Here is a 27,598-nt window from a genome sequence, read left to right on the forward strand (position 1 = left end):
AGATAAAACAGCTTATCATGGTCTACATTATCAATTCCCTTCAGAATCTTTAAGACCGTAATCGTATCACCTCTCAACTTTCTCTTCAGTGTGAACATACCCAGTTTTAATCGCTCGCTGTAGTCCAGTCCCTCTATTACAGTCTATATCAATGATATAGTCCAGTCACAAAAAGTTAGTATGCAGGTACAGCAAGCAACTAGGAAGGCTAATGCCATGTTGCCGTTCGTTGCAAAAGGGTTAGAGTACAAGAGTAGGGAAGTCTTGCTGCAGTTGTATAAGGCCTTGGTGAGACCCCACCTAGAATATTGTGTGCAGTTTTGGTCTCCTTATTTAAGAAAGGACATACTCGCATTAGAGGGGGTGCAGCGTAGAATCACTAGGTTGGTTCCTGGGATGAGGGGGGTTGACCTACGAGGAGAGGTTGAATAAACTAGACCTATATACTATGGAATATAGAAGAATTAGAGGTGATCTTATAGAAACCTATAAGATTCTTAAGGGTCTTGACAGGGTAGATGCTGTGAGACTGTTTCTCTTGGTTGGAGAATCTAAAACTAGGGGTCATATCTCAAGATTAAGGGTCAGCCTTTTCAAACTGAGTTAAAACATTTCTTCACTCAGAGGGTAATTAATTTGTGGCATTCTCTACCACAGAAGGCTGTGGATGCTCAGTCCTTGAACATATTCAAGACTGAGGTTGATAGATTTCTAAAGGATAGAGGGATTAAGGGATATGGGGATAGGGCGGGTAAATGGAATTAGGTTAGAAGATCAGCCATGTCTCTCACCCGACCCGCCCTACCAGCAGCTGGGCTTTTAGCCTTTCCGCCCCTACCCTTTGGAACTTCATCCCACAATCCCTTTGCCTTGCTCCCTCTCTTACCTCCTTCAAGGCATAACTCAAGACCTTCCTTTTCGACTGTGCCTTCAGAAGCCCTCCTAGCTCTCTGCCCTCTAATTCCAACCCTGACCCTCTACGCTCACGTCCTGATCCCCGACTGTTCAGTGCCTTAGGACATTCTCCTGACATGAAAGGACCCCTGTGGAACTCCACTGGTAACATTGTCCAAACTTGATGACATTCCCTGTACCACCATCTTCTGGGTTCTGTCAGTCAGCCAATTATGTATCCATTGCAAGATATTTCCTCTGATTCCCACTTTATTTCCAGTACCAGCCTTTCATGAGGAACTGTTATCAACTCCTTACTGAAATCCACATATACAATATCCACTGCCTTACCCTTATCAAGTTCCTTTGTCACACAGTCAAAGAAAACCAGTAAATTAGTTTGGCAGGATCTCCCCTTCATAAAACCCATATTCGCTATCTTTTATCATTTTATTACATTCCAGATGCTCCATGATCTTATTTTTAATAAGAGTCTCCGTAACTTTACCCACAATGGACATCAAATTCACTGGTCTGTAATTTCCTGGGTCACTTTTGCTACCTTTTTTNAAAAATAGGAGTAACATCTGCCTTTCTCCAGTCCCCAGGCACCTCTCCAGTATCCAGTGATTTCTGAAAGATTTGTGACAGAGTTCCTGTAATTTCCTCCCTTCCTGTTCCTGTTAGTTCCTTAAGGATACACGGTTGCAATTCATCTGGCCCTTGGGATTTGTTTACCTTAAGTTTGCACAATTGTTTAGCAACCATACTGGTAGTGATATGCATGGTGTTACAACTTAATAATAATAATAATAATCCTTGCATTCGATATAGAGCCTTATCACATCTTCGACTCATCTCAATGCGCTTCACAGAATACACTGTAAAGTGCAGTGACTGTTTATTTTGTGGGTGAAATGCGGCAGCTAATTCCACAAACAGTTATGGATTGAGTGACCAAATTATTATTATTTTTCTTTTTTTAAAAGGTTTTTGGAGGGATTATTACCCCTAGAAAGCGATCCGCCAATTGACTAACTTACTGCTAGCTAAATAGGGGTGTGTGGAGTGAAGAAATCTGCCCAAGGTTTGCCCGGGAATCAAACCCAGGTCCTCGTTTGCGAGGTGAGTGCGCTAACCACTAAGCTACAGGAATCCACTAACATAATATATATACATGGTATTTTTATGTGCAGTAAAATTTGTTCTTCTGAACAAAGCATAGACCAAAGCTGTGCTGAAGGAATTTATTCCTTAATTAACCTCAAGATTCTAAAGGATGACCAAGTGATTTTATCTGATGAAAACACATTTTGTTCTACCTACCAACTGCTTCTCGTATGTTGCATTATCTTACATTAAAACTCAGAAACTCTTAATTTTGATAAAGGAATAATTCTTAGCTACAATTCCGTTGGGACTGATTATAAAAGTCACTTTTTATTGTGCCTGCAAACATAACACAACAACTATCACCCTGCAAAGAGTGAAATTCAACACTTTCCTTCTATTCTCTAAAGTTATAAATAACTAGCCGTACCCATTGAAGCTACGCTTGCAACCAGTTTCATTTAATCAGCCATCTCTCATTCGTCTGGCATTTGTATTTGCCCTTGAAAGGCTTGATTTTTGCTTCTTAGGCATTTTTATCCAATAAGATTAAGAAAATGTGCTATTGCACTCGTTAGCATCCCTTGTTAACATCGCGACCCTATCACCCCCATACTTGCCCAACTCCAATGACACCCAATCACACAGAGGATACATTTCAAGATCCTGGTCCTCACCTTCAAAACCCTCCACGGTCTTGCTCCCCCCTACTTCTCCAACCTCTTAAAACCCTACCACCCTGTTCACTCCCTCTGCTCAGCCTGCTTCACATCCCCCGCCTTGCTCACCCCATTATCAGCGGGCGGGCCTTCTGCCACTCTGCACCCACCCTCTGGAACTCCATCCCGCAGTCCCTCCGTTTCACTCCCTCCCTTGCCACCTTCAAGACCCACCTCAAGACCTCGTCTTCGACCGTGATTTTGATCCACTCCAACCCCCAGCTCGGGTCCGTAACTCTGTCTGTCCAGTGCCTTGGGACGTTCTCCCGATGTGAAAGGGGCTATACAAATGTAATTTTGTTGTTGTTGTTCACGTATTTGCACACATTCTTTTGGGAGGACGCCTGTGGGAGGATTCCTGACACACAGATAGACATTTTGTCTTTATTGGTATCCTGTTGGGAGGACTCTTGTTGGGAGGCCTCAGTGGGAGCACTGACACACACACACACACACACACAGTAATTTCATCTATACAGATGTATGTAATCTCTGTGTGATCTCTGTCACTACTTTGTTGCAGAATACCGTGCATATCTTTTTGAGACTTAATGAAAGCATTTTTTGATATCTATTTTTAATATAGCTCATCAACGTTAGGAGATTCCTGGAAAAAATAGACCCATGACGCTCCCTGACGCAAGATCTTTCTGATGAGGTATAAATCAAGTCTCTACATCAATCGGTTATTGAGTTCTTGGCAGACACATACACAGACAGACATTACATCTTTATTAGAATACATAGATATGCCTTACATTGGATATAGCACCTATAAACCCCAAAACACCTCTCAAAGCCCTTTGCAAATAATTGTTATCAAGCATAGTGACCATGTATTTGTAATAATAATAATAATCGCATTTGTTATAGCGCTTTTCATGTCTTCTAAACATCTCAAAGCACTTCACAGAATATACTGTAAAGTGAATTGACTGTATATTCATGGGCGAAACGTGGCAGCCAATTGTGCCCAGCAGTGTTCCACAAACAGTCGTGGATTGAATAACCAAATGTTATTGCTCTTTTTTCTTGAGGGTTTTATTATCAGGCATGTGGAGTAAGGAAACTTGTTTCACCCTGCTGGGAATCGAACCGAGGTCTCTCGCTTGCAAGGCAGCGCTCTAACCACTGAGCTACAGGACTCCACTGTGTAAACAAACACAGTCAATTTACATATAGCAAGAGATCTCAGAACTGCACCTCCAACAAAGTAGGTGTTAACAGAGCAAGAATTCTGTTAATAAAGCAATTAGCAAGACTCTTTCAATTAGAACAGAGGCAATTGCTACTTGAAGTGCTCAAAGGGGAGACTAAAGCGATGGTTCCAAAAAAGTTTAATGTTCCAAGAACAACCCTCAATTGGTGCCTGGACAATAAGGACAAAATTCTCAGTGCTATTAATGCAGACACATTCAATGTGAATAGAAAACAAATGTGGACCTCCATTCACAGTGGTATAAAGAACTGTTTCTTGGTATGGCTTCGTCAGGCAAGAGCTCAAAGCATTCTAGTAAGTGGTCCAATTCCTACAGAAAAGGCAAATCAATTTGCAGCTCAATTAGGCGTGGCAAATTTGGAGTGCACAAACGGATGGTTAGAGCGCTTTAAGGCAAGACATGGCGTATCATTTCAGTTGGTTTGCGGAGAATCCAATTCAGCTCCACAAATTAAAATTAATGAGCGGAAATCTACAGCACTGGGTGTATGAGCTGCGGAATATTTGTAATGGAGACACAGTTACTACCAAACAGAACTTTGGCTTTTAAGGGAGAAAAATGTTGAGTGAGATACAAAGTAAGATTAAAAAAAACTGCTGGTCTTACCTGTCAATTGCTTCCCTTTTCAGTGGACAGCAAACACTAAACCTTCATGACATGGTTGGACAAAAGAGAAAGGTTGTCCTTAATGTGAACAATTGCTCTGTCCACCCAGGCATTAGTGCCCTCAAGGCTGAGCATCTTTTATCATTCATATGACCGAAGGCAAGGTAAAAGAGGAAGGTCTTCAGGTGGACCTTGAAGGAGGTGAGGGAAGGGGCGAGGTGAAAGTACTCTGGGATGGAATTTCCAGAGAGTGGAGACAGAAAGGCTGACAACCCGACCGCTGATGGTGGACTGTACGTCTGGGGACGTGCAGCAGAACACCGCGTGATGTGCCAGCAGGCCTGATGTTCTGGAGATCCAATAATTCAAGATCTGTGTTAAGTTTTAACCTTAGAACTAGAAATTTAATTTGTTGTTGTAACCTTATCTCGGGGAGCACAGTTAGCTCACCACAGTTAGCCTCAGTGTCTCTGGACACTGAATGATAAAACCATCAACCAAGATTCCTGCTCTTAGTGATTTCTAACAATAATAATCCTTGCATTTGATGTGGTGTCTTTCACATCGGGAGTATGTCTCAAAACACTGCACAAGGTATAACCTAAAGAGTAGTGACTGTGGACTTTGTAGGTGAACGAGGCAGCCAGGATTCACACAGCAATGTCCCACAAACAGCCAAGAACAACCAATTTCATTAGGGGATTATTGGCCTAGACTTGTGACTCTAGACTTGTGAGTCCAAAATCCCAACATGGTGCTTGAACTTACTCTTGTAGCTCAGAGGTGAGATTGCTAGCAACTGAAACAGACTGACCTTTTGCTGCAAAGTATGCATGCATAAAATATTGAAGAGGCCAGGATTGAGCTCTACTGTGATGTTGCTGTAGTTTAATTAAAAAAAGATGTATTTCCTCTAGAAAGGAGCAGACCTCTTTAAAAAATGATAGTGCCTGCTGATATTGAGAAAGGTTACCGGAAAGGGTTAAGAATTGAACAACTAAATTAAATTCCTTGCAACTAATGTTGCCAATACAAATTATTCACTGATAATGGATGTGCCATAATATCCTTGCTTTTTCTTATACAATTACCATTAACTGTCAAAATATTTACATACTTGGCTTTTGTATACAGAATTCATGCTTGTAACAAAAGCACTTCTGGATCCAATGCTCTAAATACTGAAATAATAATAATAATAATCCTTGCATTTGATATAGCGCTTTTCACGTCAGGAGGACGTCCCAAAGCGCTTCACAGAACACACTGTAAAGTGAATTGACTGTATATTTGTGGGCGAACGCGGCAGCCAATTGCGCACAGCAATGGCCCACAAACAGTCGTAGATTGAAAATGACCAATTTAATTATTGTTTTTGGTTTTTTGGAGGGATTATTATTAGGCGTGTGGAGTAAGGAAACTTGCCCAAGGTTTCGCCCTCTGCCTGGAATTGAACTCAGGTCTCTCACTTGCAAAGTGAGTGCTCTAACCACTGAGCTACAGGACTCCACAAATATTCCTTTGGAAGGCCATAATTTCTAGTTATAATAATATAATAAATCTTACATTGATTTAGCGCCTTATCACATCTTCGAGTTGTCTCAAAGCACTTCACGGAATATACTGTAAAGTGAATTGACTATTTTGTGGGCGAAATGCAGCAGCCAATTGCATACAGCAATGTCCCACAAACAGTGGTGGATTGAAGTGACCAATTTATTAATATATTCTTTTGAAGGAGTTATTACCCCTACAAAAGCGATCCACTAATCGACTAACAACCAATTCCTACTTACTGATAGGTAAACTTGCCTAACATTTCGCCTTGCTGGGAATCGAACCCAGCTTGTGAGGTGAGTGGTTTACTCTCTACTTTCAAACTGCTACCCCATCTGCAACCTCCCTTTCCTCTCCAACATCCTGGAACAAGTTGTTGCTTCCCAGCTTCGCTCCTTCCTCTCCCGCCACTCCCTTCACGAACCCCTCCAATCAGATTTCCGTGCCCCACACAGCACAGAAACCGCCCTGGTCAAAGTGACAAATGACATCCTATCCATCTGTTACCAGGGCTCCCTCTGCCTCCTTGTCCTCCTTGACCTCTCTGTTGCCTTCAACACTGTTGACCACTCTATCCTCCTCCATCGCCTCTCCTCTCACCTCAGCCTTCATGGATCTGTCCTTGACTGATTCAGGTCGTACCTCTCATACCGCCTCCACTTCATCTCAACAAAGATTTCTCCTTTAGCCCCTGCACCGTCTCGTGCAGGGTTCCTCAGGGCTCTGACCTTGGTCCCCTCTTCTTCAACATCTATATGCTCCCTCTTGGTGACATCATCCGCAGAAATGTGGTTAACTTCCACATGGGTGCAGATGACACCCAACTGTACCTCTCTGCCTCCACCCTTGCTGCCTAGGACCACTGCTGTCCTGACAGAATATCTTTCAGACATCAAGTCCTGGATGACTCGTAATTTTCTTCAATTGAATGTCAACAAGACCAAGGTTCTCCTGATTGGCTCCAGTCAGCACCTCCATACCTGAGGTAGAAAATATTAACATATTATAAGGGAATAGAGGGGTATAGGAAAGGGGAATAGCAGGGCTCATGTGGAACTCAACACCGGCACAGAGTAGTAGGACCCAATGGCCTGTTTCTGTGCCAATATCACTCTTTGAAACTCCACGTAATTATGTAAAATGCTTTCTTATAAGTTACATCACACCAGTTCTAGCCAGGCTCCACTGGCTCCCTATTGCTGAACAGATCGATTTCAAGATCCTCACACTTGTTTACAAATCCCTTTGTGCCCTGGTGCCTCCTTTCCTCTCCGATCTGCTTACCCAACAAGCTGCTGCCTCCACTCGACTGTCTCTGGCCTTCTGCATGTCCCTCGTGCCCTACATTCCACCATTGGTAGCCTCGCTCTCAACCACTACTCCCCGAAACTCTGGAACACTCTTCCTCTATCTCTCCGCCTTGCTCCTTCCATCCCCATCCCCAGGTCATGCCTGAAGACCTTCCTATTCGACTGTGCCTACAGTCACCCGACCTTCCCCCCCCCCCCCCCCACCTGCCACTGTCAAGCACTCTGGGACGCTGCCCTGTGTGAGGGGCACTATATTTGGAGTCCTGTAGTTCAGTGGTTAGAGCACTCACTTTGCAAGTGAGAGACCTGAGTTCAATTCCAGGCAGGGCAAAACCTTGGGCAAGTTTCCTTACTCCACACGCCTAATAATAATCCCTCCAAAACAAAAACAATAATAAATTGGTCATTTTCAATCTATGACTGTTTGTGGGACATTGCTGTGCGCAATTGGCTGCCGCGTTCGCCCACAAATATACAGTCAATTCACTTTACAGTGTGTTCTGTGAAGCGCTTTGGGACGTCCTTCCGATCTGAAAAGCGCTATATCAAATGCAAGGATTATTATTATTATTATATAAATGCAAGTTGTAGACCACTAAAGTGAGTGTTGTTTTTCAGGAACAGAGTTTGGCTTTCTACAGTTTTATTGTTTGTTTGAAAGTTGCACAACAGGATGAGGCAAATTGTGTTCATGTGAATCATAACATCATTTGATATCCCTGGCCACATCCCAACTGTCTTTCCTCTTTTTGCAAACAAAGAACAGTTTGTCAAAATACTCTTTCATGAAGATTTGCTCTTTGCCCAGTTACAATCCACAGTGATACTTTTTTTCACTATAGCATTTAGTATAGTTTGTAGTTTCATTGAAGAATTAATACCTTCAATGAAATACTCAGAGGATATACATTTTCTTGTACAGAAAATAGTTTATGGAAAGGCTAAAAGAAACCTTTTCACAGAGTATTTGGAACATAAAGTAATGCTTTGCCACAAATGGCCATTGAAGCTGAGAGCATGACAACATTTGAGAGAAATGGATAAATATTTGAAGATGAAGTAAGAATATAATAGTATGGGAATTTGGATGAGAGTAATTTACTCCAATGTTTGGAGGCAGCAACAGCATAGACTCCATGGGCCAAATGATCTTCTTCTGTGTTTCATTTCTAAGATTCTAATTGTTTAAGCTTTAAAAGATCCCTCATCTTTGATCCGGTTGCAGACATCAGCCTACTTGGAAGGAGGTTAGCACTGCTCCCAACCTTGCCGTCCTTCAACAGCTACTGCCATTTGAAAAAATCTTAAATATGTGGCCCATCTACCTTGTGGAACCATGGCTTCAGATCCACACTGGCCTCAAAATATTTCATGGCTTCAAGTTGGTGGATTCACTGACAGTCTGACCCTCCCCTTTAAGTGGTCCGAGACACTTCCCCACGTGAAGGCGCTATATAAATGCAACTTGATTTTGTTTATTCTGGGGATGGAGGGGTGGCTGTATCTTTATTAGGCGGGGCTTCCTCCAACCAGTTTACTCTCTGAATAGGACTTCATAAGGGACCGAGCCATTTTACCGAACAGTGTTTTTACCTGCCTTGCCATTCCTCTCCGTTACCTCCCACCCGTTCCCTCGTCCAAGTACTTCAAACATAATCTAGAATTACTGTCTTTTTTGCAAAGGTTCTGTTGTACCAAATTACTAATTTTCTTCCCACATCTGCTGAATTCCCTATGTTACTCTGAGCTGATCATTGGACATGTGAGCAGACCAGGAACAATTGTACTTCTGGCATATCACCAAATGCTGAGTTTAGCAATTCAGCAGCATGAAAAGATACTGCAATGGATTACCAAAATGCTTCATATAAAGAGTGCTTTCTGCCTCTTTAAACTGAATGCATGGCTCTCCTGATGATTCAGTGTTAAATGTGCTGCTTAGTATGAAACAGAGCCACACAGTAATAGAAGATTCTAGGTTCAAACCATGATCTGTGTAAAGTTAGCTGATCTCAGCCACGGTAACAGAGACATTACAATCTGCTTCAGCACTCTTGACTATAGAAGTGAAATGACCTTTACTGAAATTGTGCACAGTGGAATGCTACACTAGGAAAGGGCTTGGCTGATAGTCAAATAATAATCCTTGCATTTGATAGAGTAAAACATCTCAAAGCACTTCACACAAAAGTAGACATACGTCATAACAACTCATCATCACAGAACATAATTCAATTCACAAACACTGGCTCAAAAGGTTTGCTTTTAATAGCACAAAAAAAAGCTGTTTACTCTAAATTGGTATAAAATAAGTACCTGGGAACTGCCCCTGATCCAAACTACTTTTGCAATGGAGTTCCCGGGAGTTGGCATTGTTTGTGACATATTTCCAGTGACAGGAATGGGTCCTCAACTGGATCTCTCAATTAAGGAATCATGTTTATGACCAAGTTTTAAACCCCTATATATCAAATTGCATAATATGTTATGAAATGGAACCATGTAACTGAATCATATGAGCCTGGCTCAACCGGTAGCATACTCATCTCTGAGTCTGAAAGTTGTGGGTACAAGCCCCACGTCAGGACTTTAAATTCAAATAGGCTAAGATGACACTCCAGTGTCAAGTGTCCAGTGCTGGGGCTTTATAGCTTGTTATAGCTTGTTATAAAGCTTCTTATAATGTTTTGCTCCTTGTGGCAATCTAAGTATTATAAAGGGAAATTATTTTATCAATCACAGAGAGGAGGACTGTAGTACTCCTAGTACGGTAGTACTCCTACTTGTATTCTACAAGACATCCTCTCAGTAAGTGTGCCCCAAACTGTAAAAATGTTTTAAGCTTTTTAGCATACACTGCTGGAAATAAATACCTGAAAATAATATAATTTACATTTATATAGCACCTTTCATGTCGGGAAGACATCTCAAAGCACTTTGTACAGCTGGCTGACCACCCAAGCTGGGAGGGGGTTAGTTAAAGAGGATGGAAAGTGCTATGACTCTGTTTTGTGGGTGAACACAACAGCCAATTTGCACAGATCAGTGCCCCAAAAACAGCCATGAAGTGAGTAACCATGTATTGATGGTATCGAGAGAGAGACTAGATGTGTCTTTCAGTCATTCTGATAGAATTGCAGCACTTCTGTTTGCAGATGATGTTGTGGTGTTGGTGAACTTATCTGGGGATCTTATGCGCTACCCTCACCAACTTAATCAGTGGGTAACCAAATAATGAGAGGGTGGAAGAGGTTTAACAGCTGATAGCTCCTCAGAGGCGTGTGGAGTAAAGAAACTTGCCCAACGTTTCGCCCTGCTAGGAATCAAACCCAGGTTTTCTTGCTTGCGAGGCGAGGGCTCTAGCCACTAAGTTACAGGACTCTAAATTAAATTAACAATTAACAAAATAAGAGGAAAGGCAGGAAGTACAAAAAGATATTGGGAATGGGATAAAGTGTGTGGTTTGGAGGTGGATTTTTGAGTGTTTGAATTGAGAAATAAAGAAGCTTACTAACACACACTTGATTCACATATAATACAAAATAACATTTGTATCACACTATTCACATCAGGAGGATGTCCCAAGGCGCTGGACAGTCAGGGATTTCAACCTGAGAAGGGAGGGGTGGTGGGAGGGAGGATAGGAGGGTGACTGAAGGCATGGTTGAAGAGGTGGGTCTTGAGACATGCCTTGAAGGAGGCAAGGGAGGGAGTGAGGCAAAAGGAACGTAGGATGGAGTTCCAAAGGGTGGGGGCAGAGAGGCTGAAGGCCCGACTACTGATGGTGGACCGGGCAGGGTACGTGGAGCAGGCCAGACCCTGCTGAGTGAGGAAAACGGACAGGTTTATAAGGGGTTGAATTATATTATAGGGATTGAGTTATATTACAAATTCACCAATGCTAACATTCTTTATTCCCGATGAGAACAAACCTCATCACAAAATATGTTTTTTTTAAAAAATGAAGTGGGAAAATGTATGTATTAATGCAGTGTTAATTGGACTTAAAATAAAGTTTAAGCTCTGACTACTTTATCATATGCTACCACTGAACTACTATAGTTCATACTAAGCATCGTTTTCAGGCATAAGCATGAAAGCCCACTCAGATACATTACAACCAATTCATTACTTTCAGAAGGAAAAGACCTCTAAAGCCTAACTAATATGCATTAGTTACTTAAGAGCTTATCTGTAATACTTTTATGACGAGGGGTAATTTGCCACTTGTTAAGAGTAATATTTAGAAGTTACTTCAGTACTTAAGATCTGCACCCATGTACATGAACTTCATTCTTTATTATCAGGGAGTGAGAACAGTCTAAATTAACATATGTGATTTTCACTGAGATGACACTGATGAATTTCATCACTTCAAGTTTGACACATCTTTTTCTTTGGCAGATAATTTGCATTATTTGAGTGAGTATGTACAAGAGATTTCAAGTGTGAGAAAAAGATTTCCTTTAAATTTTGTAGTCCAAAAATGAAGCTAAAATCAGTAATTTACAAAATTTGAAATGGGGAAAATGAAACACCATAGAAAACATAGGTGTCAGCTTAGCTCTAGTTGGGAGTCCTGCCACTCGGTCAGACGGTTGGAGGTTCAAGCTCCAAATCAGGAATTTAATTTATAATCCAAGATGACATTCCATATCTTTTAACAGTGGCATACCTCTTTTTCAAAGGTTCTGTCTTTCAGATAATTTTGTCAACCGAGTGTCTGATACATGCGGAAACCCATCATCATGCTTAAGAATATCCAAACCAAACAAAGTTCCACGCATGCTACCTACACATGGTTGGACGCATTTCCCCAAAGTGTGAGTTTCTGAGGTTACCTGGTCCTGTACAGTAGGGGAAATACTGCAGGCAGGCAGGAGAAATTGGAAGGTGTCAGGCTCTGCCTCTATTTACCTAGAGTCAATAGGAACCCTATTGTTAATCGATTGGCAGATCGCTTTTCATGGGGTAATAATCTCTCAAAAAAATAATAATAATCATAATTTGGTCACTCAATCCACGACTCCTTGTGGGACATTGATGTGCGCAATTGGCTGCCACGTTTCGCCCACAAAGCATATAGTCAATTGACTTTACAGTATATTCTGTGAAGTGCTTTCAGATGTCTAGAAGACATGTTAAGGTGGTATATCAAATGCAAGGATTATTATTATTAAATGCTTCAAGACGCAAGTTGTTGTTGTTGTGATGTCAGTGCCTCAACAACAACAACAACATATTACACGTGTATAACGCCCTTCACGTCAGAAGAACATCCCAGGGCGCTGGACAATCAGGGATTTGGGGCACGAGCTGGGAGTTGGTTTCAGAAGGGGAGGAAGGCAGGGGGTGGGATGGAAGGGTTGCTGCCCTAATCAATCTAATCCCTAATCAATATCTAATCAATCAACTCAGAACCACGCTGTTAGTTTGCCTGCTCCTCTCCTTGTTCAGGGAATGTTGCATGATGATGTGGGATCCTGAACAAAAAGCGAAGAAAACCTGAAACTAAAAAGTGGAGGATTTTCTAAAGAGTCCAGTTTATTCTCTGGGAACCATCTTCAAACATTGTGTGCAATACCTCCTGTTAATGCTGCTATTAAGCTGAAGTTCCTTAAAAACAATAAAGGGATTCATTTGTACTTCAGGTACATATTAAATCAAAGATCAAAATGAATGTGTTACATCTCTCAGTATCTGCACTGACGTTATTGATGTGCCAGCCGCATTTAAATTTAAATTTGTGGAGTCCTGTAGCTTAGTGGTTAGAGCACTCGCTTTGCAAGTGAGAGACCTGAGTTCAATTCCAGGCAGGGCGAAACCTTGGGCAAGTTTGCTTACTCCACACGCCTAATAATAATCCCTCCAAAAAAACCAAACAATAATAAATTGGTAATTTTCAATCTACGACTGTTTGTGGGACATTGCTGTGCGCAATTGGCTGCCGCGTTCGCCCACAAATATACAGTCAATTCACTTTACAGTGTGTTCTGTGAAGCGCTTTGGGACGTCCTCCTGACGTGAAAAGCGCTATATCAAATGCAAGGATTATTATTATTATTATTAAATTGGTACGTTTCATTATTTGCGAATTAATGCTTTTCTGCTGTAAATGCTAAGCCTAAGATTGCAAATAAGTAGAAATGTAATTTGAAACAATAGATTGCAGAATCTTGATCTTAATGTGGATTAAGGACAGGAATAATTTAATTTACCATATGATTTATTGATGTTAAACTAAAAGGCAGTTGGAGAATATCTAGAATTTTTGAAAATGTATTGCATAGATTGGGACTGCTTTCACAATATGTCCTTTATATTACCTAGAACAGCATTAGAAAGAAGCTTAACCATGGCTAATCTAAATCTGAATTACAACCGAGAAATAATCCATTCTAATGAAACAATCTTTTGCTGTTACATAACTACATTACAGATAGATTTGCTCCATTTCAGAAATTTGCTGGCTATGAAAAATTGTAATTGGTGATGATGTTTTCTAAATGTTAAATTGAAATAAGAATAACATTGGGGTGGGGAGGGTTGTTTAAGGGCAAATGCATTAGAGCAGTGCGTTCCAATACCTCAAGGACTCAAACTCAGTCCTAAATCCAAGCCTTCTGTTTGCCTATCCATCCATCTGTCTGGTCTGTCTAGCACTATGTCCGTGGGAGTTGTTAAAGTTCTGAAGTAAAATTGGCTTAACAGAAAACAACAGCAAATTACATTTGTAAAACACCTTTCACTTCGGGATGATATCCCAAGGCACTTTGGCAGTCAGGGATTTCAACCCGAGATGAGGGTTGGGATCAGGAAGGGTGGAGGGCAGGGGTAGGAGGGTGATCGAAGGCGCGGTCAAAGAGGAGGGTCTTGAGAGGGGCCTTGAAGGAGGCAAGGGAAAGAGTGAGGCAAAGGTACTGTGGGATGAGTCCATAAACAGCCTAAATTCAAATCTCAGTGGACAATGTTAAACTGTTCTTCAGTTTGACACAATTGACATAAGGACAGTTTGACAGTTTGGGAAATTAACACAACAATTTACTTGTTTGGAATTAATAGCAAACACACTTCACAAATCATTTGCCAATTTTTTTAAACAAAATATCAAATATCAAAATATCTAATTTTAAGATGGCGACAGGCTGGAGGCTGCCGTGGTGAGGAGGTCGCCAAACATGATTGTAAAAACAGGGGGAAAACCCTGTTTTCGCAATCCAGGCAAGTGGGATCAATCAGAGTTTGATCGGAGTGGAGCAGGGGTGCCAGGAGCTCTTGGGCTCGATGCCTCCCATGGCAGGCATGCCTGGAACTGGGACCAAGGTGACTTACACCTGAGTGGGGCTTGAATCGAGGCCAGAATCAACGCCTGGAGCAAACACCTCCTGCTCCGAACACCTCCTCATCCAAGGCAACTTCAACCTCCACTTCACCCCCCTCCTTCTCTACCTCTGCTGACTTCTCCTCCTTTCTCTCTTCCCTCAACCTCTCCCTCCACATCCACTCCATGGTCAAACCCTCGACCTTTGAGACATCTAGAAGATGTAAAAGTACTATATCAAATGCAAGGATTATTTATTATATCACTTTCCCTTAAGGCCCCTGGAAAAAAATCTCCCCCCACTCCCTCTCTGCTGCCCTGGAGTCATCTGAACTCCTGCCCCACTGGCTCTTTCACAATGACCTACCCTCCTCGCTCTCTCTTCTCCACAATTCCCTCTCCTCCATCCTTGGCTCCCTTGCCATCCTCACCTCCCGAACCGCCTCATATTCCCCCTTAATTCCCCCTTGTACATCAATCTCATCTCCGATCCCTCAAGACACCAGTGCATTCCCAAACACACTTGGACCAAATTAAACTTAACAGTCATCGGTAGATCTGGCTTGACCACATCAAGTCTTATTGCTCTGCCCTCGCCTCTGCCAAGTCTTCTTTTTACTCCAAGATAATTTTAGAGACCAAGGACAATCTCAGGCTCCACTTCTCCACCACTATCCACCTCCTCCGTCCACCTTTCTGTGCCTTGTCCATCCTCTTTTCCAATTCCAACTATGAGGAGATGTTGGACTTCCTCTAATCCAAAATCGAGGGGATTTGTTTAATTACCTCTCCTCCATCCACTGCTACTCCTTTGCCACCTCCCCGCCACGCCTGCCCCCAGCCATCCCTCCCTATACACCTTCGATCCTGTCTCCCTCTCTTCCCTCACCTCCATCATCTCAAAAATGAAGCTCACCACCTGCTCGACCCCATCCCCACTCCCGACCTCCTGGCCCCTCTTTTAACGTACATTAACAACCTCTCCTTATCCACTAGCACCGGTCCCACCCCCCTAAAAACAGCTGTCAACAGCCCAAACTCAAAAAATCTTCCCTGGACCCATCCTTACTTTCAAGCTATCACCCCATCTCCAATGTCCCATTCCTCTCCAAGGCCCTGGAACGAGTCGTCGATTCCCAGTTTATTTTCTTTAACTCAGTGCAGAACATTCATACAGAATATTGATGAGGATGTACAAAATTTGTAAATTATATATTTATAAAAGACATTTGATGCGCATAATAACCAACTTGTGTAACAAAATACTTGGCACACATTTACATTTCTAAGTTTATAATTAATCTGACAAGCATTCAATAACATATTGCCACATGTTGTAAACAAGTGATTAAATAACAGATTAACACAACACAAACAGATATAGAATGGGGAAATGTGACATCTATTGTTACAAATTAGTAATACAGGTCAGGGCATTTTACATGCTTTGGCAGAAGCTATAGTTTCTACAAAACAGTTTGATACCAAACAAAAATATTCAGCATAGTAGATCTGTTTGTTTCTATTATTAGGTACTTGGACATTACATGGATTCTTAATAAAGCAACATACTGGGTTACATAACAGTTCTTCACATAATTCTGTCTACGGTGCTAAATTTAGAGCAACAGAGAGCTTGTAGTGAGTTACAAAGTGGTAAATCATTTCCACATTTCTTTTGATATCATAACCTGTAAAACTGAAGTTTGAATACGATTGACGATTATAAGCAGAACTCTTCGGTAGATGTTTCATCCTTATTCTACATTTTTGTTTAAAAAAATCATTACACTTTTGCTGTTATGTTGTGGGGCCCAGGGACTGACTCTAATCCTCAGTAAATTGATCCTCAGTAAATTTATCGAGCTTGGTAGGCGAATACATCTTATTTTCCACTCCGCTGTGAGAGCTTAAGAAATGAAAGTACCATCATGTTTTCATTGCACCAAAGCCAATAAATTTAACCATCAGAGAATTAACCCACAAGTAGTATAATATGAACATAAAACAAGCATGTTCTGATAATTAAGGTTATAAATAAACTGGACCAAAAGCATATAACATCTTAGAATGCACCATCAGCTTCCATATACAATGTAGTATTAACTTTTTATTCTCCAAGGAGATAATTGGGGAATAGTGAAGCAGATTTTCAGACTTTCCCCTTTGGGGTCCTAGTTTGAAACAAGGGATTCAAATCTCTTCTCCATCATTGCTGGAAAGGTATGAAGTGATACAAGTTTGAGTAGTGTAAACTCAGTTCCCAGTGGGCATGAGTCAACAGTGCAACTTTGCCCATTAATTAGCACTAATTTGGAGGGTCCACTCAAAGAAGCCACAAGCATAATAATAATCCTTGCATTTGACATAGCACCTTATCACGTCTTCGATACATCTCAAAGCGCTTCACAAAATATACTGCATACTCGACAAAGAAAATGTTGGACTCATGCATAACAGAATGCATGAGTCCAATATTTTCTTTGTCGAGTATGCAGCATATTCGGCCCATTGTGTCTGTGCCGGCTCTTTGAAAAGAGCTATCCAAATCAATCCCTCTCCCCATAGGCCTACAAACTTGTGCTTCCCAAATAATTACCTACTTCTCTCTTAAACGTTGTTATCAAATCGGTTTCCACCATCCTTTCAGGCAATACATTCCAAATCCAAACAACTGACCGTGTGCAAAAAACAGCAACTTAAAAACTTACCGATAAAAAAGGATTCTCCTGCACATCTATTCATTTTTGTTGCCCTGGTTATGAAATTGTGAGGTGTCTCACTTTTTCTGCCCCTATAAGAAACTGAACAATTAAAGATATGTCTGATGACTGTGGCAGTGGTGACGTCAGGACCAGGGAACCTGCAAATATGTTTGAATGGAAACTGATGTCTGTTAGAATATTGCCTTCGTTGTTTGCATGGTATTCTTTCAGTCATTTACACTCCACAGGAAGCAGGAACTGTTAAAGGATGGTGATGTTGCTGTCTGAAGGAGGTCTGATTTACATGAAAATTTATCATTTGTATGAATATGTATTGTGTGAGTGTGAAACTGTGACACTCACAAGGGGATAAAACACTAGGTGTTTGAGCCGGCAGCAGAGTTGCTCCTTGGAGGGACTTGTAACAAACAGTGGGTCAGCTCGCTTCTCTGCTCTGAGACGGTTCTAACACCCTTATATGTACACCCATGATTTGGTTCGCTCTCCCTCACAATGCACTGAGTGGCTCTGTGTTCAATCCTCACTAATGAATGCAAGTCCCTATAACTAGGTATAACTTGACGATGAGTTCTTCCCCGACGACAGCTACTGCCGTTCTTTGACCCGCGCGAAAACGGCCTTCTACTCCAACATCATCTTGTCAAGAGCAAAAAACTATCCCAAAGTCCTTTTTTCCACCACTCACTAACTCCTCCGTGCGCCCCGCCAGGCCTCCTCAATCTTCACATCTAATGCCAAGTGCAAGGAGGTCATGGACTTCTTTTCAACCAAAATACATAACATCCCTCAGGTAGCCTCATCCTCCTGCCTCTTGTCACCCACCACCATCCCCTCTCTGTCACATCACCCTCCCCATCATCAGCTCCTATCACGACCCTCATCCTACATTCCTTCCTCCCCATCTCTCCCTCCTCCCTCTCACCCACCATCACTTCAATGAAACCCATCACCTGCTGCCTCGACCCCCTCCCCACCAACTTGCTGGTCACCCAGTTCCCCCTTCTCTGCCCATGTTGATGTCATCAACCAGTCCCTCTCCTCTGGATCAGTCCCTGCCTCCCTCAAAACTGCTGTCATCACCCTCCTCCTTAAAAACTCTTCCCTAGATCCCTCAAACCCCAGCCAGTACCGCCCTATTTCAAACTTGCCCTCCTCGCCAAAGTCCAAGAGCGCGTTGTTGCAAATGAACTCCACGCACAGCTCTCCTCCCACTCCCTCTTCGAACCCTCCAGTCCGGTTTCCACCCTGCCCACAGTACAGAGGCCTCACTTGTGAAAGTGTCAAATGACATTCTCTCTATCTGTGACCAGGACTCCCTCTGCCTCCTTGTCCTCCTCGACCTCTCCGCCACTTTCGACAGTCGATCACGCCATTCTCCTCCACCGCCTTTCCTCCGTCATCCACCTCAGTGGGACCACGCTCGCCTGTTTCGAGTCCTACCTCATGAACCGCCAGCAGTGCATCTGCACAAACGGCTTTTCCTCCCGTTCTCACCCAATTACCTGTGGGGTAGCCCAAGGATCCATCCTTGGCCCCCTCCTCGTCCTAATCTATAGTCTCCCTCTTGGAGATGTCATCCGCAGACATGTATGCAGATGACACCCAACTCTATTTATCCACCTCACTTTGCGACCCCCAGTCCCCTGATGTTCTGTTAGCTAGCCTGTCAGACCTCAGGAGCTGGATGAGCACGAATTTCCTTGAGCTAAATGTTGACAAGATGGAAACCATACTCTTTGGCTTTCGTCAACGTCTAAAATCGCATGGTTCTCACCTTCTCCACCTACCCGACCTCCCCCTAAAACTCTCCAAACCGTACGGAACCTAGGCGTCAGGTTCGACCCCCAATTATCCTTCCTCCCCCACATCCGGTCCCTCACCAGCACCACTTTCTTCCACCTCCGACGCATTGCCCATCTCTGCCAATACCTCACTCCAAAAGCCACTGAAACCCTGGTCCATGCCTTTACCACCTCTCGGCTGGACTATTCAAATGCCCTCCTTGCCGGTGTCCCCTCCACTTTCATCCATAAAATCCAAGTTATATAACACTCTGCCACGCGCATTCTTACCCGCACCAAACTCCGCTCCCCAATTATCCCAGTCCTTGCCAGACTGCACTGGCTGCCTGTCCTAGAGAGGATCGACTTCAAGATCCTCACTCTTGCCTTCAAATCCCTCCACTCCTCTGCACCCCCCTACCTCTCTAAACTCCTCTCTCCTCACAACAGTGCCCGTTGCATTCGCTCCACCGGGTCTGGCCTCCTCCTTGTTCCCCGAATCCTCCGCTCTACCATCGGCAGCAGTGCCTTCAGCCACTACGCCCCAAAGCTCAGGAACACCCTTCCTTCACCTTGCCGCCTCTCTCCTATTTTCAGGTCTCGGCTGAAGACCTTTCTTTTCGAAGATGCCTTTGGTCACCTTCCTCCCCCTGGCTCAGCCCCGGGATCCATTACTATGAAGCAATCTGAGATGCCGTCTGGCATGGAGGGTGCTATATAAATCCAAGTTGTTGTTATTGTTGTTGTTACTACCAATTGCTATTTAAATTAAGGTAAATTAGGAAGCTTCAGTCAATCAGAGGTTTATTTTACACCGCTGTGACCTAGGCTGAACCTGTTTGTATATTTCCTCCCTATTTAATAATAATAATAATAATAATAATCCTTGCATTTTGATATAGCGCTTTTCACGTCGGGAGGACGTCCCAAAGCGCTTCACAGATCACACTGTAAAGTGAATTGACTGTATACTTGTGGGCGAACGCGTCAGCCAATTGCGCACAGCAATGTCCCACAAACAGTCGTAGATTGAAAATTACCAATTTATTATTGTTTGTTTTTTTTGGAGGGATTATTATTAGGCTTGTGGAGTAAGCAATCTTGCCCAAGGTTTCGCCCTGCCTGGAATTGAACTCAGGTCTCTCACTTGCAAAGCGAGTGCTCTAACCACTGAGCTACAGGACTCCACAAATTTGATATATTTGATTTATACAGAAAGCTTGAGTTAAAATACAGATAAGTTAGCTCAACAGAATTTTATTGTAGCTTCAATGAAATCCACAACCCTCGGTATTAAATCTTAAATGGAGTCTTGTAGCTCAGTGGTTAGAGCACTCGCCTTGCAAGCGAGACACCAGGGTTCAATTCCAGGCAGGGCGAAACCTTGGGCAAGTTTCCTTACTCCACACGCCTAATAATAATCCTCCAAAAAACAAAAACAATAATAAATTGGTCATTTTCAATCCACGACTGTTTGTGGGACACTGCTGTGCACAATTGGCTGCCTTGCTTCACCCACAAAACATACAGTCAATTCACTTTACAACATATTCTGTGAAGCGCTTTGAGACATCTAGAAGACATCGTGAAAAGCTCTATATCAAATGTAAGTATTATTGTTATTATAAATAGCAACAAAGACAACTATGAATAAACATAAATCACACTTAAACTACACACGCTAGGAGCCACTTGTAGTGAAGTTAATGTAAGAGTGCATGAAGAATCAACCTCTGACCACTACTCATCAATAGTCAGAGCACGTACCTTTGTTGTCATTGGGTAGAAAATCTAGCGGCCACGAGCACCTGGCGCTCGTTCTTTTATGGGCATTGAGCACCCCCCCACCACCACTGAATTAGGGTACCCAATGGTAATTTATGGTCCAATGAGATCCTCCCCTCAGTTGTTCAAACAGGGACAGGTACACTTCCAATCCCACATTTACATATTGGAATAGTAAGTTATCCTGTAACAACAACAATAACATAATTACATTTGTATAGTGCCTTTCACATCGGGAAGACGTCCCAAGGCACTGGGCAGACAGAGTTACATACCCGACCTGGGGGTTGGGGAGAATGGAGGGCAGGGGGGAAGCAGGGAGATCGAAAGCACGGTCGAAGAAGATGATCTTGAGATGGGTCTTGAAGGTGGCAAGGGAGGGGGTGAAGCGGAAGGACTGTGGGATGGAGTTCCAGAGAGTGGGGGCAGAGTGGCAGAAGGAAGGCCTGCCCACCAATAGTGGGGTGAGTGAGGCGGGGGACGTGAAGCAGGCAGAGGGAACGAGCAGGATGGCAGGGGTTTAGGAGGTCGTAGAGGTAGGGGAAGCAAGACCATGGAGGGCTTTGAAGGTGAGGACCAGGATCTTGAATTGTGTCCTCTGTGTGATAGGAAGCCAGTGGAATCGGGCAAGGATGGGGTTGATAAGATTGCGGAGCCTAGTGCTGGAGTGGCCACGGGCTGCAGAGTTCTGGATAATCCGCAGCATGTGGAGAGAGGAGTTGGGGAGGCCGACAAGCAATGAGTTTGCATAGTCGAGCCTTGATGTAATGAAGGCATGGATGAGGGTTTCGGCAGCCTGCGGTGTGAGACAGTAGTGGAGCTGGGCAACGTTGCGGAGGTGGGGGAAGGCAGAGCAGGTCATGGTACAGATGTGGGGTAGAAAGGATAGTCAAATAAGATGCCAAGAATCCGGACTGGCATAGCAAGGTGGAGTGTGCAACCATGGATGGTGATGCTGTCAGCGCCTGAGATGAGGAAGCGCTGACAAGAGCCAATTAGGAGAGCCTCGGTCTTGTTGAAGTTCAACTGAAGAAATTTAGCTCTCATCCAGGACTTGATGTCTGACACACATTCAGTCAGGACAGCAGTGGTCCTGGAGTCGAAGGTGGAGGCAGAAAGGTAGAGTTGGGTGTCATCCGCACGCATGTCTGCGGATGATGTCACCAAGAGGGAGCATATAGATATGAAGAGGATTGCCAAATTGTTGCAACGCACGCTAATCAGATGATGGCATATCAAAAATGTATTTAAAGCACTACTCAATATATTTAAATGACAGACATGCATAGAAAATAAAAGGGATGATTGTGACAGCTCAAACCATGCCAGCATTTTGTGTGTTAAGGCTTTGGGGTGTTTTCATATATATGCTTGTGTCCATTAAATATTTTAGTTATTTTGAGAAGCGCATATATTAAATTTGTTAATATAAACAGGATACTGGTTTTGTCTTCCCAACTCGAGAAGCCTCGACTCTAATCACTGAAGTATTGGATGTAAAATACCAAGTTCAGTGACACGACATTCAACAGAAAGATAGAAAAGATAAAGTGAAAGATTCTGTTTAAACATTTAGGCGCTGACAAAGTTCTGAGTTTGAATGTTTTTTAATCTTTTTAATTTCTCCGTGTTTGGGCAATTCCACGGACTATAGCCTAGCTATATTCTTTTATCAGCTAACCACAAGTAGAGGAATTAAAAATCAACTGTTTTTGCAAACTTCTGAAACATACCAAAAGCTTTGTTTATACCAAATCCTCAAGTTTTCAGATTCTTTCTCCCAGATGGTCGTGATGTTTTTTTTAATAAAAATTGGCAGCACAGCAAGGTTCAGCTGGAGACAGCTTAATGCTGTAATTATAATACAATGTCTGGGTTAGAGAGGAAGGAAATTAGGCAGTGCTTGAAGGTGTCCATATGCTGATGCCAGAGGAGGAAAGGTTTGAGTTTAGCTTTGATGCTCCTGCACACAAATTGGCTGCCAATACTCAATGTCATGGCTCAATGAGTAATTTGCATAAGTAATTGAGTGAAGTATCCAGAGGGCAATTGACGCTCCAAAAAACAAAAAGAAAAGTCAAATGCCTTCAGGAGAGAACACAATAAGTAAAGAAATAAAAATATATGAGCTATTCAAGATTATAACACTGAACAAGGCTGGCAGCTCAGTTGCATTTCCCCAATGTTGTCCAGAGTAGACTCTGGCAATGTATCAAGTGCACTAATCTGTAACATTTTGAATACATTGACTCCAGAAGCAAACAAACCTCTATAGTCTTGCAAAGCGGGTTACAATTGTAGAGTCTATTAGACAGCTTATAATAATCCTTAATAACTTTGCATTTGATATATAACACATATAAAGTCAAAGCATCTCAAAGTACTTCACAGGTAATTGCTGTCAACTGCTGTGAAGATTTGTAGGCAAACAAAGCAGCCAATTAAGACACAGCAATATTCCACAAACAGTTTTGAAGTTTTTTTGTAAATATTAAACCATGTATAAATATTTAACTGGTTCATTATGTAATTACTACTTCCCTTTGTACATGACTTTACACAATTCACACAAATTGCAACCTAGTGGTTACATGTGATTTCCACAATACAAAAGAAAGATCCCATTGTATTTCTGGCTTTGCAGAATACTTAAATTTGCTGATGGTGACAAATGGGTCTTAGCTTACCACTTTTCTGTTTTTACAATTTTGTATCCAAACATAGAGATGTGATGAGATGTGATCAAGTCAGTTGATGTTTGCAATGATTATAGAGGTGGTCCAGAGGTGGATAAATGATCACTCTTTATTGACAGAATTACTGAATTAGTATTTTTAAACCTGTAGATAACACACCATTTATCCAACACCGTCCAATTATGCTGATATGGAAAATTAACCACTTTGTAGGAGGTGATGTAATTTCCAAAAAAATACATTGTTGATCACAATGAGAAAAAAGAATTCAACACTGCTTCGCTGTATAGGCATTGTAAATAGAGACAAATGTTAATTTATCATGAGCCCATCTTTGTGTATTTTCACACCTGATGTAATACATCATGTCAGTGAGGGGTAAGTACCATCTTGAGGACTCTAGAGATGTCAAGAGTTACTGTTCTAACTTTGCACTGAGGACTGAGAAAATCACTCTTTTTTGATCAAGAGTGAGATTGCAACAAGCGAAATCAATTTACTCTGAAACCATATTGTTCACGAGGGATTTCTCATTAATTTGTTAAAAGAGAATTTCTTAAAAGTATTCAAACCAATCAGTTTCATGCATTCCACCTCACTATGGTGTAGCTCAGTGGTTAGAGCACTCGCCTCGCAAGCAAGAGACCTAGGTTTGATTTCCGGCAGGGTGAAATGTTGGACATGTTTGCTTACTCGACACGCCTCTGATTACCAAGCAGTAAGTAGGAACCCGGTTGTTAGTTGATTGGCAGATCGCTTTTCCAGAGGTAATAAATCTTTCAGAAAAATAAATTAGTCACTCAATCCATGACTGTTTGTTGGACACTGCACAATTGGCTGCCACATTTCACCCACAAAATGTACAGTCAAATCACTTTACAGTATATTCTGTGAAGCGCTTTGAGACGTATTGAAGTCATGATAAGGCGCTATATCAAATGCATTATTATTATTACTATAGAAGTTGGTACTTCAGCATATTTGTCAACCGTACTGTTTCTGCTCAAGACATTGTTTACAGATAGCTTTGTTTTTCTTGTCATACTGTATTTCTTAATTTTAGGAGCATTTGCTGAACTCTGGGTTTATTTTCTGCTCATCCCTTCATAATAGTTTCCTAGCAGTTCATATTTCATCTCAGCTTTTAACTCTCATTTGAAGATGCACCGATAACATTGCTCACACTTGAATACTTTGCCTTCTAGCCCTTTTTGGCTTGTGACTCATAGGTTACTGAACTATACTCTTGGAACTGCCACGGTTACCCCTTTTGTTTTTTATGCCTGTATATTCTTTAAATATATTAAGTAGTGCTTTAAACACATTTTAAATTTTTTTTTGATACTTATGGTGCCATCAAGTTTGACTCTAGTGTGGATTGAAACAGTTTGGCGGGGTAACTGACTATCTATAATTTGCATAAATGGATAGGAAGGTGTACTGTTTCCCTATTGGGTCACTTAGAGGATGATTTTGATAAGAAAGGGCACCAATTACGGCTCATCGATAGTTAATGATATCATGTTTCAAGAATATCAATGGACTTTGGTGGCACATTGCCCATAGATAGCAAGAATCTATCTGCAAGTCAAAGCAGATACTAGAATCAGTGAAAATTTAATCCCACAATCCTGATTGAACAGCACTTCGAGGTGTTATCTTGCATCAAGGGTGCTATATAAATGCAAGTTGTTGATTTCTTAGTTGGTTGGTTGATCTCAGTGGTTGACCCCAATAGTTGATGTATAATCAGAGTTTTGCCAGTTCTTCGACACTGGAACTTTACTACTGTAAAAGCAAGTCAATTTTACAATTTTGTATAACTATCAATGTCTTGGATTGGGGCCCTGGACAAAACAGTTGTCTTTGAAAATTGTCATGATTTGAGTTCTGGTCTAGTTCATAGTTATATATGAGAATACTTCTTAAATTCTCAGGTGATCATGTTGCCTCATTTTGACTAATATTTTTAATGTAAAATTACTCTCAAAAATAAAAAGGGGAGGTTAGAAGAATGTTTTATAGAAAAGGATGTTAGAATACGGAATGCCTCAGCACAAGTAATAATAATAATCCTTGCATTTGATATAGTGCCTCATCAGGTCACTGAGACGTCTCAAAGCTCTTCACAGAATATACTGTAAAGTGGATTGAATGTGTATTTTGTGGGAGAAACGTGACAGCCAATTGCACTCAGCAGTGTCCCACAAAGAAGTGTGGATTGAGTGACCAATTATTTTTAAGGATTATTACCCCAGAAAGCAATCTGCCAACCGACTAAACGGGGTTCCTACTTACTGCAAGATAAACAGAGCTGTGTGGAGTAAGGAAACATGTCTAAGGTTCTGCTCTGCCCAGGAATCGAACCCGGAACCTCTTGCTTGCGAGGTGAGTGTGATAACTACTTTGCTATGGGATTCCAATTGAATGAGTATTGAAGCCGAATCCATAACAACATTTAAAAATAAATTACATAAATAGTTTAAGAAAAATATTAAAGGGTGATGGGAATATGATTGGAGTATATGGCATAAGTGAGGAAGCTCGCAATAGTACAGACCAGATGGGTTAAATTACCTTTACCTGTGTGATAAACAACAAATTACATTTGTATAGCGCTTTTCACATCAGAAGGATGTCCCACATTCCATAATGACAAGAAAAGGATATGTGATTGAGTGACGAACAAATTCTTATTGTATGTCTAAGGCTAAGGACATTACAAAATCTACCCAATTCTCCTGGGCCTAGTATGTGCAGATCACTAGTTTTTAAATAGTGCATTATATTTCCATTCAGTGAATGTATTGCCATCTGTTATCAATTGGTAGCATGTAATATTTTTAGGAGAATTAGAGCAGAGTTGCCACATGAGCTGAAAGCTCTTCAAACAAAGTAGTTAATGAAGTAAACAACACAAATTTTTATTGAACACTAATACGCTCTCTCACTCCTCTCTCTCCCTGCGGTTCACTATCTGCAGTGGCAGGAGCCTGCGGTTGGTTGCTAAGGATGGTTGGTAAGCGACGCATTGGTCTTCTCAACAAGACTGCAGTAAAGGCTCTGAGAGCTGAAAACTCCCAACCACCGGCTCCTGCCACTGTCCTGGGAGGACGTTCACCAGGGAGGGAGGGAGCGGAAGTTGGAATGGTGGAAATGGTTGCGGGCCGCATAAAATCACCCGCTGGACCAGGTGGTCTGCGTGTTGCCTGTTGGACCACCCTGATCTAGTAAATCGATGCCTTTACCTTTTCTACGGCTGTGCTGTCTTTTCAGTAATGGGATGCCCAGAACTGGACACAATACTCCAACTTTGAAATTCCAGCAGTAATATTCCAAGCAATGGAATAATGAGCTGTGAATTTACCTTTTTAGCACTTTATTGTTTATCCATAATCCAAATTTGCGGGGTTTACATTTTCTTGTAATTGCTCTTTTTATATCATAAATCAGTATTTCCTGAAAACCTTACTTCCCATATTTTTAATTCATCTTGAACCCAGTTTATAAATCATCCAGACTATTTTATAATGAATGCAGGGCACAGGTTCAGAAGATTAGGTGATTTAACACATCCTTTCCTTGCTCTTCTTCTGATCTTTGCTCATTTTATGAACTCATTATCAACTTTTACTGCTTGTTGCTTCCTAATAAATCTGGTGTCCTTCCCATTGATTCCAGACATTTAGAGAATATCTAATAATCTGTGCTTCATCTTGTCAAATACAACAACAACAAATTACATTTGTATTGTGCCTTTTTTTTTTTGCAGATCCTAAAATAGCGCCGGGCTAGAGGCTGGAATCGTGAAGAGGTTGCCAAACATGATTGCAAAAACGGGGAAAAACCCTGTGTTTTACAATCCTGGCGAGT

At 41.9% G+C, this 27,598-nt stretch overlaps 1 long non-coding RNA gene across 1 annotated transcript; it reads left to right on the forward strand.

The window, feature by feature from the left end:
- Positions 1-1,999: 1,999 nt before the first annotated feature.
- On the forward strand, positions 2,000-27,598 carry LOC103172614. The gene is made up of 3 exons (XR_486983.2): positions 2,000-2,019; positions 3,310-3,381; positions 27,498-27,598. It is a non-coding gene; the product is annotated as an uncharacterized LOC103172614 (long non-coding RNA).

Source organism: Callorhinchus milii, unplaced genomic scaffold, assembly GCF_018977255.1.
Source record: "Callorhinchus milii isolate IMCB2004 unplaced genomic scaffold, IMCB_Cmil_1.0 Scaffold4, whole genome shotgun sequence".
Lineage (NCBI taxonomy): Eukaryota > Metazoa > Chordata > Chondrichthyes > Chimaeriformes > Callorhinchidae > Callorhinchus > Callorhinchus milii.